This window comes from Macrotis lagotis, chromosome 1 (genome assembly GCF_037893015.1).
Source record: "Macrotis lagotis isolate mMagLag1 chromosome 1, bilby.v1.9.chrom.fasta, whole genome shotgun sequence".
NCBI lineage: Eukaryota > Metazoa > Chordata > Mammalia > Peramelemorphia > Peramelidae > Macrotis > Macrotis lagotis.
The window spans coordinates 308,178,799-308,196,673 of record NC_133658.1 but is presented as its reverse complement, the minus strand read 5'-3'; the positions used below and the strand labels follow the sequence as shown (position 1 = coordinate 308,196,673).

The 17,875-nt window shown below is 38.7% G+C and overlaps 1 pseudogene; it reads right to left on the bottom strand.

Annotated features, from left to right (window-relative positions):
- Positions 1-11,544: 11,544 nt before the first annotated feature.
- LOC141495275 (V-type proton ATPase subunit D pseudogene) lies at positions 11,545-13,458 on the bottom strand (annotated as a pseudogene).
- Positions 13,459-17,875: the final 4,417 nt, after the last annotated feature.

Here is a 17,875-nt window from a genome sequence, read left to right as displayed (position 1 = left end):
TCCTCCACAGTCACCACATCTCTTATTCCCCATTGTAACTTTCCACCTCTAGTTCTAGGAATGGTAATCAAATCAATAACACTATTCCTCTTTTTATTTTTTTAGATTTTTCAAGGCAATAGGGTTAAGTGGCTTCTCGAAGATCACACAGCTAGGTAATCATTAAGTGTCTGAGGCCAGATTTGAACTCGGGTACTCTTGACTCCAGGGAGTGCTCTATCCACTGCATCACCTAGCCGCCCAATGTCAATTACCTAAAGATGCCATTCACTTTGTCTGTGACTTTCATAATCATAAATCATAATCCCTGACCACTACTCCCCTTTGTGAGTTGTCTCATTGAAATATAAGCTCCTTGGGGTGTGTAAAGAGTGGCAAGAGTGGACTTTCCAGAAGTAAGGCTGGAGATGGCACGGCAGGGTGGGGAGGTATTGGGTTCTTCTAGTTACTAAGTAGAAATTGAGCCCAGAAGGTATGATGAAAACTAGAGGATCAAGTCCTCTCTAGAACTCATTACTTAGGTATGATCCATTCTACCAAGTAAGTACCATCCTATGTCCACAGTAGTTCTAGTTGTACTCTCTTGTTGTCTACTCACTTATTTTAGGAAAAGTAAGATACCAGACCATCTCAATTAAAGCAAATGGTTTCAACTTGCCCTGACTCCGCTATCCACAGAGATCTTTTATACACCCAAAAGAAAGATGCTCTAGTGTAGGCAGGGTGAGGGTGAAGGGATTGTCAAGGAAACTCCTCTTTGCCTTGCTTCCTACCAACTGAGCTGGGACCTCTGGCATTGGGGTGAATTCAGGACCATTTCTGGGAGACCAGGCTTCCTTCCGTCATCTTGACTTGTGCTATTTCCTGTCAGCAAAGTCTGTATGTCGGCACTACTGGGAGTGGGCTGTGCATGGATCGCTGCCTTTTGGACAGGTCAGACATCTCAGCCTGAGTAGCACCAGATGTGATTCTAATCAGAGGGAACAAATCCATCAAGGAAGCAACTTTGCTTTTGTACTCTTTCCCCTTCTCACCCTTCTCCAGGCTTACATACAGCTTTTCCTTGGTTTCCCCCAGAGCCTCTCTCTGCAGCCTCAAACACATTCAGCTCTGGTTGTGTTTAGAGGGGAAATTGAGAAGGGAGGGAATGAAATCTTGGTCAAATGATGTAAATGGTTCTCTGTCCCATTTCTGAGTCCCAGTTAGGGTTCAGCTCCACTTTTCACAATCAAAGTACCAACTGGGAAATGTCTCCTATGAACTCAATACCCCTACTTTCTAGTCGTTCCTGACTCTTCATTCTCTGGTGACAATTCTTTCTGTCACCTTGTCAATTCACTGATGCCCAGCATACACAGTGAGTGCATAAGAAAATATTAGTACCCCAATGTCAAGGAGACGAAGGGTACTAACTATTGATAGGTAATGAAGTGCCTTTATTCCCCAGTTAGTTTGATGTTGGTTCAACACATAAAATAATCCTCCTGTAAACTGCCCTTCTCTAGTCCTTAACTATTTGCCTTACAATTCTGTTGGTTCATCCACTAGAATCCATTTCCCATCCTCTAACCCAAGCTGTCCAAACTAGCATCACTTTGTTTTTTGAAGATGCAAATCTTTTTACAGTTGGAGATTCAGGTACAGCCTTTCTCACCTCTAGTGAGTAATGTCGGGGCATCTAGGTAGCGCAGTGGATAGAACACCAGCCCTGAAATCGTGAGTACCTGAGTTCAAATCCAGACTCAGACACTTAATAATTATCTAGCTGTGTGGCCTTGGGCAAGCCACTTAACCCCATTGCCTTGCCAAAATATATATACATATATATATATATATATATATATATATATATATATATATATACACATATATATATGTATATGTTTAGCGAGTAATGTCACACTCAGCTTCTTGACTGTCTACACTGGTGTCTCTCTCTCTCTCTTTCCTCCTTTATAAAAAAAAAGAATTGGATTAATGGTTTCTGACACTTTTGACATTCAAGGATCCAATTTCTGGAACTTGGATTAGAAGTTGCTTGAATATAAGGAATTATTATGTATATGAGTCGTGTTAATATAGGCATTCTGTAAATATTGCATTCTCTGACTGCAAGGACACAGATAAAATTCCAACTGGTGAGACAGAGAAGCTACAGTCCCAACCATTGAACAGCTGGAGGTCCTGCTCATAATGACATTTCTACCCTTCCTATTGGAGACATTCAGAATACCTCCCAAGAAAGAGCCAGACCAACACACCTGTCACTTTGCAGGATGTAAAGTAGCCACATTCTCCTGTAAACATTTCTGCCCATCATCCTTTACTTTCTCAATGAAAAGTCAACTAGGGCTAAAAGGGAACTCTATTTTTATCAGTTAACTTTGGGCTCTATGAGATGTTGTGGCAAGACAGTATCAGTTATTTCGTTTGAGGATACAGGGAGCTAAAAGACAGGGGATGTCTGGATCCCATCTCTGTCTAAATGCATTGAATCAATCAACTCAATCAATAAACAATCATAAAGTACCTACTATGGGAACGGGGAAACAAAAGACCAGGAACTCACAGCCTAATGAGAGAAGGAAAATGCTGGTATGGCACAATGGAAGAGAATTCGGACTAGTAGTCAGACCTGGATTCTAGCCATGGTTCTGATGCAAATAATGACTCTGTAACCCTGGGTTAGCTGCTTCCTCTTTCTGAACCTCATGGCTCTTCTCTGCAAATTGAGGTTAGACTAGATGGTCTCTAATTGCCTTTTCAGTTCTAACATCCCCTGGGGTGCTGGATAAACTAGTCTACTCTCCATCTCCAGCATCTAGAGTTCTGAGGCTGACACAGAGCCCCCCCCCCCCCAGCCTGGTAAAAGAGAGGACAATAGAAACCCTCAGCCTAGTTCCAGTTACGGTAATAGATTAGGAACTGTTCTCATACATAGCTAGGTTGGAATTCCTCAGAGAACTAGCAAACAGGCACCCCAGAGCCAAGCAGCAACACTTGTCAGACGGCCGGCGGCAAACAACATCTGGGATCTCTTTCCCAGCCTCTGGATTCCTTCCCAGCCCCAACCACAGCTCCCCCTCATCAAGTTAGGCGCGGTAGCTGGGCCTGGGGCCCCAGGTCCTCTATGCTTGCTTTTTCCTGGTCTGGGCTCCACCCCAGAAGAGGAGGACTGAGCTTTTCAGAATTGTAGTTTGTTCCTGGGGGAATGGGTGGAGCTGAGATCTAGGGGAGGGGTGTTCACCCTGTTTTCTGAGAAGGAGGATCTCCTGAGACTATTCCCCTTTCTTCCCCTCCCTCCCCAGAAGAGGCAAAGAATGGTGGTCTAGTTAGTCCACTGAGCTATGAAACCCTAGGAAATGGTGAGCTGAGTGATGGAGATGGGAAACTACCTCTGGAACAATGACCTGTTTCTTTGGGCAAAGCTTGCTTGATCTGGGAGAGTATTTTCTATGGAGTATTTTTAAATCATCTATAATTTTAAACAAAGTGCCACCAGGTTGTATAATTAAGGCCATCAATTCATCATTTTTAATTGCCCATGAAATTTTATAACAGGAATTTAAAGAAAATTATTTCAAGAATTCTCTGGGAAAAAAAAATTCTAGGAAGAAAAATCCCAGATTATCCCTGTTTCTCCTGGTGGTACTTTGGGGGCTTAGTGATGGAATTTGCTATTTGAGCGAAGGTTCCTGAAACTGCTTTCCTTGAACCCTGGGAGCAGGTACCCTCACTGCTAAATTGAATTGCAGCCTTGAATACCTAATTTATTTCAAGACTCAGTTTAAGCTTCACTTGTGCATTAATCTATTGTAGCACCCCATCCCTAAATGCCAGTGTCTTCCCCAGAAGGTTCCCTTATATTTGATTTCTATACATCTTGACTGTACCAATGAAATCATATATCCCAGTGAGACTTTAGCAAAAGTTGGAGATCTGGAGGAGTTAAAAAACATATTGAAATGTAAGATGAAATAAGCTGCCCGCATGAAGTCTGGGAAAAATGAAATAGGATACCCAGTGAAGGCCTTCCCATTTTACATTGCAATGTCTTTGTCTTTTAGCCTTTTTAGCCCCATCAGACCCCAAGCTTTGACTTCATCTAATGAGAGAAGGAAAGTGCTGGTATGGCATAATGGAAGAGAATTTGGACTAGGAGTCAGACCTAGATTCTAGTCATGGTTCTTATGCAAATAATGACTATATGACCTTGAGTTAGTTGCTTCCTCTTTCTGAACCTCATGGCTCTTCTCTGCAAAGGAAGGAGGTTAGACTAGATATACAAGCTTTTTTCCCTGATTAGAATGTAAGTTCTTTGAGGACAGGTACTGTTTCATTTTTGTCTTAATGTCCCCAGTACATAGTATATATAACACCTGGAGCACCTTAAATGTTTAATAAGTATTTGTTGACTGACCAATTAATGAAGATAAACAATGCAGGTCCCATTCAACTTGCCCCTTGGATGAGTAATGAACCCATTCCCCAACAGGGTTTTGAAGAAGACAGATGAGCAAACAAGGACTCCCTCCTTTTCTGAGCAGTGTAGGACAGTACAGTGATGGCAGAATTCTTTGCTGTTGTGATTTGGATGTACAGAAATATAGAAAGGGACCAGCTTCTACCCTTACTAGAAGCTTCCTACCCTTTATCTAGAATTATAGAACCTTAGGGTTAGAAGAGCCTCTGGAGACCATCTCTACATGAGCAATAAACCTTTCTAAAATCCTTTAACCAGTGGTTATTCAGACTTTGCTGGAGAATCCACTGCCTTTGCTGGAGAATCCATAGATGGAGAATCCACTGCCTATTGAAACATTGGATCTCAAGTTTGGGAGACTCTGATTATTAGGAAATTTTGCTTTACTCATAATTGAAATAAGTTTTCCTAAAACTTCTACCCATTTACTGTTCTTCATTCTTTCCTTGGGGACCAAGTAGAACAAATATAATCCCTCATACTCATAGTAGCCTTTCAAATTCTTGAACACAGGGAATATGCCACCCTCTTCTAAGTAGTCTCTAGGCCTAACCCCCTTAGTTCCTTCAAATGAGCCAAGTACTTTTATTCACCCTGTGAAGAAGACCATACAGGTGTTATGATTCTCATTTTTACCTTCCTTCTCCTCTCTTCCAGAACTGAGATTTTGTGCCTTGCCCTGCCAGTAATGACAACACTGATGATCCCCCTGCCACAGAGCATCTCCTCCAGAGGGGTCCCTCAGGGCTATGGCAACTTGGCAAATGGATTTACAAATCCTACTATATATAGACATCCCATCGGCAATCCCTCAAGTTCAGAAACACTGGGATGTAATAAGCATCTATTTCCACAACCAACAGAGCAACAAGCACCATTGTCTGGGGGGCAGGAAACAACACTGGGCTGCCACTGCCATCTCCCACTCTCTTTTCATTAATCCTGTCCCTTCTTTAGGTGTCCCAGGTTCAAAATTAACCTTTTCCAAGAAGTCTTCCCTGATTAATGTTTCTTTCCATTGACTGATTGTTCTTTTTCATGTACTTGCATTTGGAGTATCATTTTCTATTATCTTTTACAGTTGAATATTGATTCACAAATGCTTTTTGTATGTTCAGCACCCAGGGTCTCACAATGGGGCTCCCTTTCCATCTACACCAGAATGGTTGAAGTAGCTATGTATTCCACTCTCTAGCTCATAAGCCCCCATTAAATCTTTTTTCTTTTTTTAATCAAATCAAATCAAATAAGATGACTTCGAATTCAAAGTAAAGACATTTAAGGGGAAAATAATAAGAAAATACCAGGGAATTGAATCAGGCATTAGATGCTCTTGCTGTTCATTCCCAAATGATTTCTCTTTCCATATGTGTCTCCTGTGCAATGATAGCCTCAGCTCTTTATTAATCACTCTGTCTTTCCAACCTAAGAGGAGGAGGAAGATAAAACAGTAATTCAAAGAAATGTACTAGGGAAATTTGCTGCCACTTTAGAGAATACAGGGCTTCCTGGGGTTTTACAATGGGCTAGGGATCATTGACTTGTCCCTAGTGGAGAGACTCACTAAAACTATGAGCTAGGACATGCAAGGTTCCTCAAGCTGGACCGGTCATAGAGGAGAACAGGTGATCCACTAAGGTCACAAAGAATATGGCATGACTGACCTATTGAACAACAACAGCAGAGTGGCGATTTCTTTTACACAAGCTGAGAAGTACTGCAGTCTGGAGAGCACTGAACTCCTGGCAAAGGAGGATAATCTCTCATTAGCAACCTGGACAGCACCTCTTACCATCATCATCAAAGTCCAGATGATATAGTGCTCAGTTCATAGCTGTTTTCATCTGGTCTCTCCCTCAAATCTCCAATTCCACTTCTTAGCTTTTAAGAGACTTCCCCCAGGGCTATTCAAATCTTCTCATGTTCAGAGATTTCTCATGTTCAGAGATTTCTCATGCTATGAGCTCATGCACAGCCTTCTGGGAGGGATGGGGTTCAAAAAAGCCCCACAGAAATAAATATTAATAACCAATGATTTGGGGAAATCCAGAGTTCCTCCCCACTACTTTTTCCAAAGTCCTTATTTCAAAACTTGAGTACTTTCTTCTCTATCAGACCCCTACCTTTACATGGAATCTCCAATTTAAGGTGAATTCCACTCAAATCAGAGTGGAAGTCAATGCTTTGTCTAGATTGCCCTAGACTGGGGGTGGTTTGTGTATAGGGATAGTCTCTCTCTCTCTCTTTGACTAGATTGTCAATTCAGCACCTCATTGAAGAGAGTTCACTTCTCTTTGTAAAACACACCTCTCATTAATTGTTAACCTATCAGAGTTGATTGCCATCTGCTGGAACATCTTTTGTCCAAGGGCACATAAACTTCAAGAACTGGTCATACTTCCTCTTTGATTGTTGAAAAGACTATGAGCCCTTTTTGCCATTCACTTGCTGACTGTGATTGATAAAAATTGATTATAATTTACCCCCACACTTTGTCTCTTAAAATTATTTTTACTACCACAATAGTCTGCCTGGACCAACCCATTCCATAAGAGGCAACTTGGTCTAGTGGAAGGAATCAGATGATTTGGTTTCAAGCCCAGTTCTCATTTCTTTTTTCTTTTTTTTTTAGGTTTTTGCCAAGGCCACACAGGTAATTATTAAGTGTCTGAGGTCACATTTGAACTCAGGTACACCTGATTCCAGGGCCAGTAGCCCCCCCCTCCAGTTCTCATTTCACTGACTATGTGTTTTGGAGAAGTTACTCAATCTTTCTAAACCCCAATCACTCATCTCTAAAGGGAGTATAATACCTTCAGTACCTCGCTCACACAAGCTTATTAGGGGAAAAAATGCTATATAAATGTTAGTTCTTATCATAAAAGTGTGGCACTTAGGTCTTATCTCCTCAACTAAATGCTAAGTTTCCTGAAGAGGGTAAGCCTTTCTTTTGCCCAGAAGTTTTGCACAAGGGGAGACATAAAATTGGACTGAAAAAGTTCTAACAACTTTTATGTGAGGGACAGGCCTAATTAGACATTGGAATGAGTAATAATCAGTTAATCTTTTTCCAACTAAATATCCATGATGCTCTATCAACCAAAAAGGAATTTATTAAGCACCTACTATAAGGCAGGTCTTGTAAATTCAAACTCCAAATGAAAAAGTCCTTGTCATCAAGTTTATATCCTATCTGGGGAAATAATCTATCTATCTATCTATCTATCTATCTATCTATCTATCTATCTATATATATGTATATATATACATATATGTATATATATGTATATGTATATATATATATGTAAATGAGCATATACAAATTTCTCCTTCCTTAACCATCTGAGTCCCTCTGATCTTCAATGAAAATCCTCAAATACCTTCATGGACTAATCATCATGGCTACCAGGATTTGAGGATAAGGGGAAGTCACCAACAGTTACAGAAACTTAATAAGCACAGAGCTTAAGCATTTTCAAATAGCAGACTGCTGCTTTGAAGTTTAGGAATCCCATTCTCTACTATCCAGTCTCAGAGAATACACAGGACCTGAACTTCATTCATAGCCAGAATTGTGAAATAGAAAGAGAATTGAGATGCAAGTCAAGAAACTCAGGGTTCCATTCCTAAATCCCCAAATAATGGGCTGTGTGACTTTGGGTAAGTCACTATCTTTCTCTGGGTCAAGGTTTCCTCTCCTGTAAAATTAGGAGACTGGGTCAGCTGTTTTTTGAGGTTTCTTTAAATGTTAAGAATGTATAATTATATGTCATACTGATTCTTTTTTATTATTTTAAATTTTATTTATATAAGGCAATGGGGTTAAGTGACTTGCCCAAGGTCACACTGCGAGGCAATTATTAAGTGTCTGAGGCTAGATTTGAAGTCAGGTCCTGGGACAGCTAGGTGGCGCAGTGGATAAAGCACCGGCCTGGAGTCAGGAGTACCTGGGTTCAAATCTGGTCTCAGACACTTAATAATTACCTAGCTGTGTGGCCTTGGGCAAGCCACTTAACCCCATTTGCCTTGCAAAAAACCTAAAAAAAAAAAAAAAAAAAAAAAAGAAAAGAAAATTAAAAAAAAAATGAAGTCAGGTCCTCCTGACTCCAGGGCATTGCTCTATCCACTGCGCCACCTAGCTGCCCTTGTTATGCTCATTCTTGACTCCAAGTCTGCTCATTCCTTTGCCCCTAAATGACACTGACCCACCTTCCCCCATCAATTCAAATCCCTCATCTACTAAAAGTCCACCTTTTTGGTGAAATTTTGCTCCCCCTTCTCTTAACTCCCTAAGTGATTGTTGTGAGTATCCCTCATTTTGGTACCATACCCTGCCACCTATTCTTACTTGTTTCACATGTTTTTATTGCGTCTCTTCAATTAAACTTGAAGTCAGGAAACCAAAAAAATTTAATAAATACCTACTAGAAAATAGGAATGATAGGGATAATAGGAAAAATAGAGAAAATCTTAGAGGGAAGACAGGCAGTAGCATTAAAGACAGGGAAGGACTTTTTGTAGAAAATGGAATTGTAGCTGTGATTTGAAGGAATCCAGTTTCCTAAGGCAAAGATAAAAATGCCAAGCAAAGAGGATAAACAGTAAAAGTACAGAGTTGGATTGTCTTTTGTGAGGAATAGCAAGCATACCAGACTCAATGAAATGTAGTATACATGTAGGGGAGTATAGTGTAAGAAGACTGGAAAAAGTAGAGAACAAATTATGAAAAGTTTTAAAAGCCTAACAGAGGATTTTATATTTTATCTTAGAGGCAATTTTTTTACAAGTAGAGGAATGGTATGACTAGATCTGTATTTTAGGAGGATCACTTTGAATGAACTGAATTGACTAGAGACATAGGGTAAAGAGGTCCTTGGGGGGGAAACATACCATTATCATGAGTAGCCTAGATGAAGATACTGCAAAGGAGTTTAGGATAGAGTAGTACTACAGAAACCTAGCAAAAAGAACATTAAGTAGGAGATGATCAACAGTTCCAAAGGCTGCAGAGAAGTCAAAAAGGATGAGGACTGAAAAAGGTCATCAGATTTGTCCATTAAAAGATCATTGATAACTTTGGAAAAAAGAAATTTCAATGAAAAGATCAGCTTAGTAGTCATCTTGAAGAAAGTTAAAAGAGTGAGAGGAAAAGAAGTGGAACCATTAATTTAGAAAACATTCTCTTTTTTAACTTTATCTAAATCATAATAAATTCTGCTCTAATCCCTTATTTTTTTTTTTTTTTTTTAGATTTTTCAAGGCAATGTGGTTAAGTGGCTTGCCCAAGGCTACACAGCTAGGTAATTAGTGTCTGAGGCTGGGTTTCAACTCAGGTACTCCTGACTCCAAGGCTGGTGCTCTATCCACTATGCCACCTAGCCTCCCCCAATCCCTTATTTTACCACTAAATGTTATTGTTCTTCATCCTTCATTTTTGAAGAGGACTAATGACATCATGGGATAATGTCTTGACTTGCACATGAATTCGATTTAAATAATGCAAAGTTGCACACTCTTTTCTAGAATCATCGAAGCTCAGTGGTAGAACAAGACAAGATAACTGTTGATGACCTGGGATGCAGTGGATGACCTTGGCACTGGCTCCAGGACTGGTACTCTATCCACTGTGCCACCTAGCTGCCCCCTCCCCACTTCTCTTAACCCCTTTCCTTTCTATTTCCCTGTGGAATAAAATGACTTTCTAAAATTTACTCTTCCCTTCTTGAATCAATATATATGACAGTGAGGTTCAAGTTTGACCACTACCTTCTCCATTGTATAAATTCTTTCTTGTACATCACATTCATGTGTGATAATTTTCCTCATTCTTCTTATCCTTTATTATTCTGTCACAATATATTACTCTTCCCCATGCTTCCATTCTTCTTTTGAGATCATTCAAACATAATAAAATCATGCTCAAGACTCTCTGTGTAATTACATTTCTTCTAAAACCCCTGATGATAAAGTGCTGAGGATTTACATATATCATTTCCTCATATAAGAATGTATTTAACCTTGTTTAGACTCTTATAACTTCTCACTCATATTTACCCATTTATGCTTCTGTAATATCCTGTATTAGAATGTCAAATTTCTATTCAATAATGGTCTTTTCATCAGGAATATTTGAAAGTCTTCTATTTCATTAAAATGTCCAGTTCCCCTGCCATCACCACCACCACCACCATAGGATTATATTTAGTCTTTCTGGATATGTTTTTCTTGGTTGTAATCCTAGATTCTTTGCCTTCTATAAAATATCATATTCCAAGACCTCTTTTTTGGGATAGTGGTGGCTGCTATATCTTGTGTGATCCTGACTGGGATTCCATGGTACTTGAGTTCTTTTTTTCTTATTGGACTTGAAATGAAATGAAAATGTTCTCCTTGACCTGGGAGTTCTGAATTTTGACTGTAATAATCATGAAAGTTTTTGTTTTGGGGTTTCTTTCAGGAGGTGACTGGTGAATTCTTTCAATTTCTACTTTGCCCTCAGATGCAGTTTTTCTTCTTTCTTTCTTTTTTCTTTTTTTTTAAAGGTTTTTGCAAGGCAAATAGAGTTAAGCGGCTTGCCCAAGGCCACACAGCTAAGTAATTATTAAGTGTCTGAAGCCAGATTTGAACTCAGGCACTCCTGATTCTAGGACCGGTGCTCTATCCACTGCACCACCTAGCCACCCCAGATGCAATTTTTCTTTATAATTTCTTGAAAAGTATGTTCAGGCTCCTTTTTTTTATTTTTAGGTCTTAGGTAGTCCAATGATTCCTTTTTTAATTTAAAAAAATGACCCCATGATGATCAACTTTGATGGACTTGCTATTCCATCAGTGCAACAATCAGGGACAATTTGAGGCTATCTGCAACAGAAAATACCATCTGTATCCAGAGAAACAACTGTGGAGTTTGAACAAAGACCAAGGACTATTACCTTTAATTTAGAAAAAAAAACTGATATCTTATTGTCTGATCTTGGTATCTCTTTTACTTTATGTTTCTTTCTTAAGGATATGATTTCTCTCTCATCACACTCAATTTGGATCAATGTATACCATGGAAACAATATAAAGACTGACAAGTTGCCTTCTGGGGGGGGGGAGAGAAGTAAGATTAGGGGAAAAATTGTAAAACTCAAAATAAATAAAATCTTTAAATAAAAATGCCCCCTAATCTGGCTTTAGACACTTACAACCTGAATTCCTGAACAAGCCACTTACTATCTGTTTGCCTCGGTTTCCTCATATGATAAATGAGCTAAAGAAAGATATGGCAAACCTCTCCAGTATTTTTGCCATGAAAACCCCAAGTGGAGTCACAAAAAAGTTGGACACAGCAAATGGACTGAATAACAACAATAACAATACCAACAACTTTGCTTATACCGCAATGACAAGGAATCAACAGAATTTATTCCATAATGGAGATTAAAAAATCTCCTTCCATGGGGGGTGGCTAGGTTGCTCAGTGGACAGAGCACTGGCCCTGGAGTCAGGAGTACCTGGGTTCAAGTCTGACCTCAGACACTTAATAATTATCTAGCTGTGTGGCCTTGGGCAAACCACTTGACCCCATTGCCTTGTAAAAACCTAAAAAAAAATCTCCTTCCACAAGATTGAGACTAGTCAAGCAAGGGGGGAAATATGTGAAGCTATTTACACAAGACTATTAACTGAAACACCACTGTGACATAATGCAGAGGTTGAAAGTGGGTCAAAATTATGTCTGTATATGTAGTAGTTAGGCTATATCTCAGCATGAATCATTGCTATTTTCAAAGGAATGTTTCTGAAATATGTTTAGAAGATAGAACATCACAACTCTGCTTACATACAGAAAATAATAAAGGGGGAAATATTAATAGGTCATACAAATAGTGACCTCTCTAAATAATCCCAATAATAAATATAAATTAGTATAACTCTTAGACCATAACAAATAGCCACATTAAATATAGAACCTGGATACCATGTATTATCAGAAAATCACAAGACCAAAGTGTCAAAGACTATAGAATGGGAAAGATTATTTGAGGGAACTTTTTTTTAGGGAACTTTTTCCCCAAGGCAAATGGGGTTAAGTGACTTGCCCAAGGCCACACAGCTTGGTAATTATTAAGTATCTGAGGTTGGATTTGAACTCAAGTACTACTGACTCCAGAGCAGGTGCTCTATCCACTGTGCCACCTAGCTGCCCCCGGGAAGGATTATTTGAACAGAAGACTTTCATTCTTCTCTTCAGCCAGTAGATTAATAGGCCCCAAGACATTTCTAGCTACTTTCTGGAGTTCCAGTTCTCTCTTATTTTCTCTTTGAGAATCTTTTTTTCCTGTATTATCTTTAACTTGCCAAATTCTTCATGTTCTTGTTCATTCAAGCTCTGTGATGATGAAAGCAAATGTACACACAATCCAGGGAATGATCACATGTTCATTGACATTTGCTCATCTGTTTGTTATTTTAATGACCTCATTTAATGTAACAAATGATGTCTGTAGTGATGCGAGCTCCACCAATAGCTCCTCTGTTTGGCATAGTTTGACTTCAGTTTAGACAGTTATTTTCCAACTTTGACCAAACCAATCAATTCATAACTATCAGCTTCTTCTTGATAATGCTCAAATTCTTGGCAGAGTGACACCTGTTCCATTACCTTTCTTTGCCCTGATAATCACTTCAGTTTTGTTCATAGTCCAAATAATAGTGGTAATTAAGCTGCCAGCTGTGAATTTGACCTCAACAAGTGAAAAAAACAGCTTTTCATGTAATTTCATTCAACATCATTTTGATCTCAGTGATCTTCTTTGAAATCTGCTGAACCTGAAAAATCAAGGCATTAGATTTTTTTCTTTAGGGGGTATTGGCCAGTCTTTGCTTCTTTAAAAGAAAGATTTTGATACAGCCTTTGCCATATATCCTGGCAATTGCTGTCTGGTGGAAGTGGCTTAGTGATCTATCATTTCTGACTTTGAAGTCATCATTCCCTACTGATCACTTCCTCCTCCTCCCTCCCCCAACTCTTTCTTCTCCTCCTCTTCCTTTTCCTCCTACAATCCTATTCCAATAATTTTTAAAATTATTTATCTCTCCTTGATCTATTTTCTAAGTCTATTCTAAGTCAAATAAATCCCATGAGTTATTTCAAATTTTCTTCTATTTTTTTGGTCCTTTGTTGATGTTTTATTATTTCTTGATGTCTCATAGAATCATTAGCTTTCATTTTGACAATTCTAATTTTTAAGGAATTATTTTCTTCGGTTAGATTTTGTACTTCCTTTACCATAGTGTTAGTTTTCTTTTCATGTCATTTTCCTATAGTTCTCATTTATTTTTACAAATAATTTTAAGAGAAAACTGGAACAGGGAAGCTAGGTGGTGCAGTGGATAGAGCACCAGCCCTGGAGTCAGGAGTACCTGAGTTCAAATCCAGCCTCAGACACTTAATAATTACCTAGCTATGTGGCCTTGGGCAAGCCATTTAACCCCATTTGCCTTGCAAAAAAAAAACTAAACAAAAAAGAGAGAGAGAACTGGATCAAATTTATAAGAACACAAATCATTCCCAAATTGCTAAATGGTCAAAAGGTATGAACAGACAGTTTACAGAAGAAGAAATAAAAGTTATCTATAATCAATTGAAAAAATGCTCTAAATCACTTTTGATTAGAGAAATGCAAATTAAAAACAATTCTGTGGCACTCCTCACACTATCAGATTGGCTGATATGACTAAGAAGAAGGAAAATGACAAATGTTGGAGGGGTTGAAGAAAAATAGTGACACTAATACGCTGATGGAGATGAGAACTGATTCAACCATTCTGGAAAGCAATTTGAAATCATGCCCAGAGGTCTATAAAACCATGCATATCCTTTGACTCAGTAATACCTGTATTAAGTCTATACCCTAAAGAGATTTTCAAAATAAAAGGAAAAGGACTTATATGTTAAAAAATATATATTTAAGAAGTTCTTTTTATGGTAGCAAAGAGTTAGAAATTGAGGGGATGCACAGCCATTGAGAAATAGCTGAATTAATTGTAGTATATGATTGTGATGGAATATTATTGGGCTATAAGAAATGATGAGTAGCATTATAAGAAATGATGCTTTCAGAAAAACCTTGGAAGACTTACATGAACTGATATAATGTGAAATGAACAGAAACAGTTGAACATCATACACATTAATAGTAATATTATAGGATGAACAACTGTGAATAACCTAGCAATATAACAATCCAAGACAATTCTGAAAGACTTATGATGAACAAAAAGCTATCCACCTCTACACAAAGCACTGATGGACTCAGAATGCAGACTAAAGCATCTTTTTTAAAACTTCCTTTTATTATTCTTGGGTTGTTTTTTGTTTTTTGGTCTGTTTTCTTTTGCAACATGGTTAATATGGAAATGTTTTACATATATACATAGACAGATAAAATTTCTATCAATTTACTACCTTTCTCAAGGACGGAGAGGAAAGGGATATGGAAAAGGGAAAATTTTGGAACTCAAAAATTTTAAAAATGATTATTAAAAGTGTTTGTTTAGGGGAGCCTAGATGGCGCAGTGGATAGAGCACCGGCCTTGGAGTCAGGAGTACCTGAATTCAAATCCAGCCTCAGACACTTAATAATTACCTAGCTGTGTGGCCTTGGGCAAGCCACTTAACCCCCATTGTCTTGCAAAAACTAAAAAAAAAAAGTGTTTGTTTACATGTAATTGAAGGAAAAATAAAATGAAAACTAAATATAGAGAGAAAAAATAAAATAATTTTCCTCTACTTTTCTTTAATTTACTCTAGGAATTCTTGTTGAGATTGATTTCAATCTGAATTTTTCTTTGGGGTTTTGCCTAGATGTGTTCAGGCTATTGTTTTTCTCTGTATGTGAGTCTTGAGCATCCCTGTCCCCAGAGTATCTCTGTATGCTCAGATTATTTTTAAACTTTTTTTGTTTACTCATTCTTTCAGTCTGCTACTCAATTTGGACTTTATGTTAGCGTTGGACTCTATTCATTTCTTGGAGTAGGAGAATATGTCTGACCTGAGGTTTTGTCTTTTTATTTTCTTTTGCTTCTTTTACAACTTGGTATTATTTTTTTCAGTGTTCCTAAAGTGGTGTGATCTAGAGAGAGGTCTGCTCACTGCCTTTCAAATCTGATCTCTATAAATTGGGTTTATTGAATTTTTGTAGACTACTGCTGGACACATTGAGAAGTTCTACAGTATCATATTGACTGAACTATAGGCTCCTCTTTGGTCTTGGTCTCCTGACTTGATTATACTACTTCAAGTGTATAAACTGGGCTAAAAGAACTAAGTTGCTGCTATGCTCCTAGATTCAGAACTACACAGCTAAGTTTCTGGAACTTGTTTTATGTATAGTCCTAGATCTCACATTCCCTTGTGACTGCTCTTCTCTGCCCTGGGTCTGTGGTCCTAAATTGATAAACGGACAACAGAGCTACCAGATGATACCCACTGCTGCTCCCAGCACAAGTTCAGGACCCTGAATTCTCTGTGCTGAGGTGCTTTCTGCTCTGATGTCTCAGCTCCCTTTTCATGCCTTAACACTAGAATGCTCTCCTACACTTCAGTTGCCACTTGTTCCTGTCCTATTGTCAGCAGATGTCTTTGTCGATTTTTCGAAGCTAACTTTGAATGGAAAAAAAAGAAGATTCCCATTTTCTTGGATTTCCCATTCAGAATTCAGTCTGGTCCACTTTGTAGGTTGTATTTTTCTAGGAGGAGGTATGCTTGGGAACTTAAGCAAAAATGCTTTCTCTCATTCCAGTATCTTGACTCTGCCTTCTATAGAGAGCTTTCTCAAGAAGAAAGGCTACCTCATCATATGAGACAAGGGTGAAGGAGAGATTGTGGGGGAAAGCATCTAAGTGATGTGAAATGGAGATGAGAATAGCAGGGGAAGCTTTTAAGAAAAAGATTTATTTTTTTTCAATAAAATATGAGTCAAAGTTCTCAGATTAGAATAGTGGGGGGAGTCATAGGAGCTTTGAGGAGAAATGAAAAGATTTGGAAAAGCTAATATGATAAGTGGGATAGTAAATGGATCAAGGAGGAGGAAAGGATTGTCTTGCCATTATGAGGGCCCTATTGAGATTATCTAACATAAATTTGTAGTGAACCCAGTCACTATGGTTTTGTGATTTTCTCCAACTTGGTTCAGTAGCATATAAATAGGTACAAAAGTAGAGAATGGTGGGACTAATCCAAGGTTAGAGTTTGGAGGGGGCAAGATCAGTGATAGGATAATGAAGCAATTGATTAAAGGGAGAGAGACTACATCTTAGGCATGTCTTATATATATTCCCTCCTCTCCCTTCATCTCCACCCCCTCAATTGCTTAGTCTGGATTCATAGCACATAGCACATCAAATCTTAGTGAATGAATAAATGAACTAGCTGTGTGCTATAAGCCTGGGCACTATATAGGGTAAATTAGACAAATTCCTGCCCTCTAAGTGCTAACATTCTATATCTTCACAGGCACTGAGTACAGTCTCAATGAAATTTTTATATATCCTTGGAAGCATTCACTTTGTTTTCCAACTTGAAATGCAGACATTCCATCTTCTTTTCCTCCCATTTATCTCTATTCCTCACTCATCAATTACAAGCACATTCATTTGCCCAGCAGAAGCTACCCAAGAAATTAGATAAAATTGATCCACTGCAATTTATTCACTCTGTTTTCCCAAGAAATAACATCCCTCCCATGTTTTATTCATGTAGACACCATGCTCTCACTTTTATCTCTATCCCTCAGTAACGTTTTCAATTTACTCAATTTATAGCTTTGAGACACCCTTGGGCTGAGTGTGAGGGGAGGCCACCTCAAATGGTCTGAAGCTCAGCTCAGCCTTAAATTGTCTCAGTGATGTTGTCTCTGCGAGGCAGATGCTCTGAAGCGAAACCAAAGGTGATTCCTGTAAGATCTAGCTGGCTCTGGTCTCAGGGAGAAAGGTTTCTGGGGGCAGTGGAAAGAAAAGATATAGAGAGATATAATGAAGGCGCTAACGCTCTGGAGGGAAGATGAGCTCTGGGAGATGAGATCCCTGCTGAATTTGGAGAAAGCTCAGACAGCTGCTAATGTTTACAGAAGGAAGCAGGGGTAGCCTTTGCTGTGACCATTAAGGTCGCCTGTTAGGGAGATAGATGTCTTCTAAAACCAGGTTCAGTCAGACCCCTGTTTTCCTCATGGCTGTATGCCATCCCCCAAGAAAGGTTAAGCTTTTCAAAACCTGAAAAAGGATATTTTTAAGTCTTCTTTGTCTCCATTAGAGGAGAACAGATGACCGCCAATGGACATCTTGCTGTATTGGGGGGGTATTGCTTTTAAAAAAAAAAGTTTTGGTTTTTTTTTCTCCAATAGC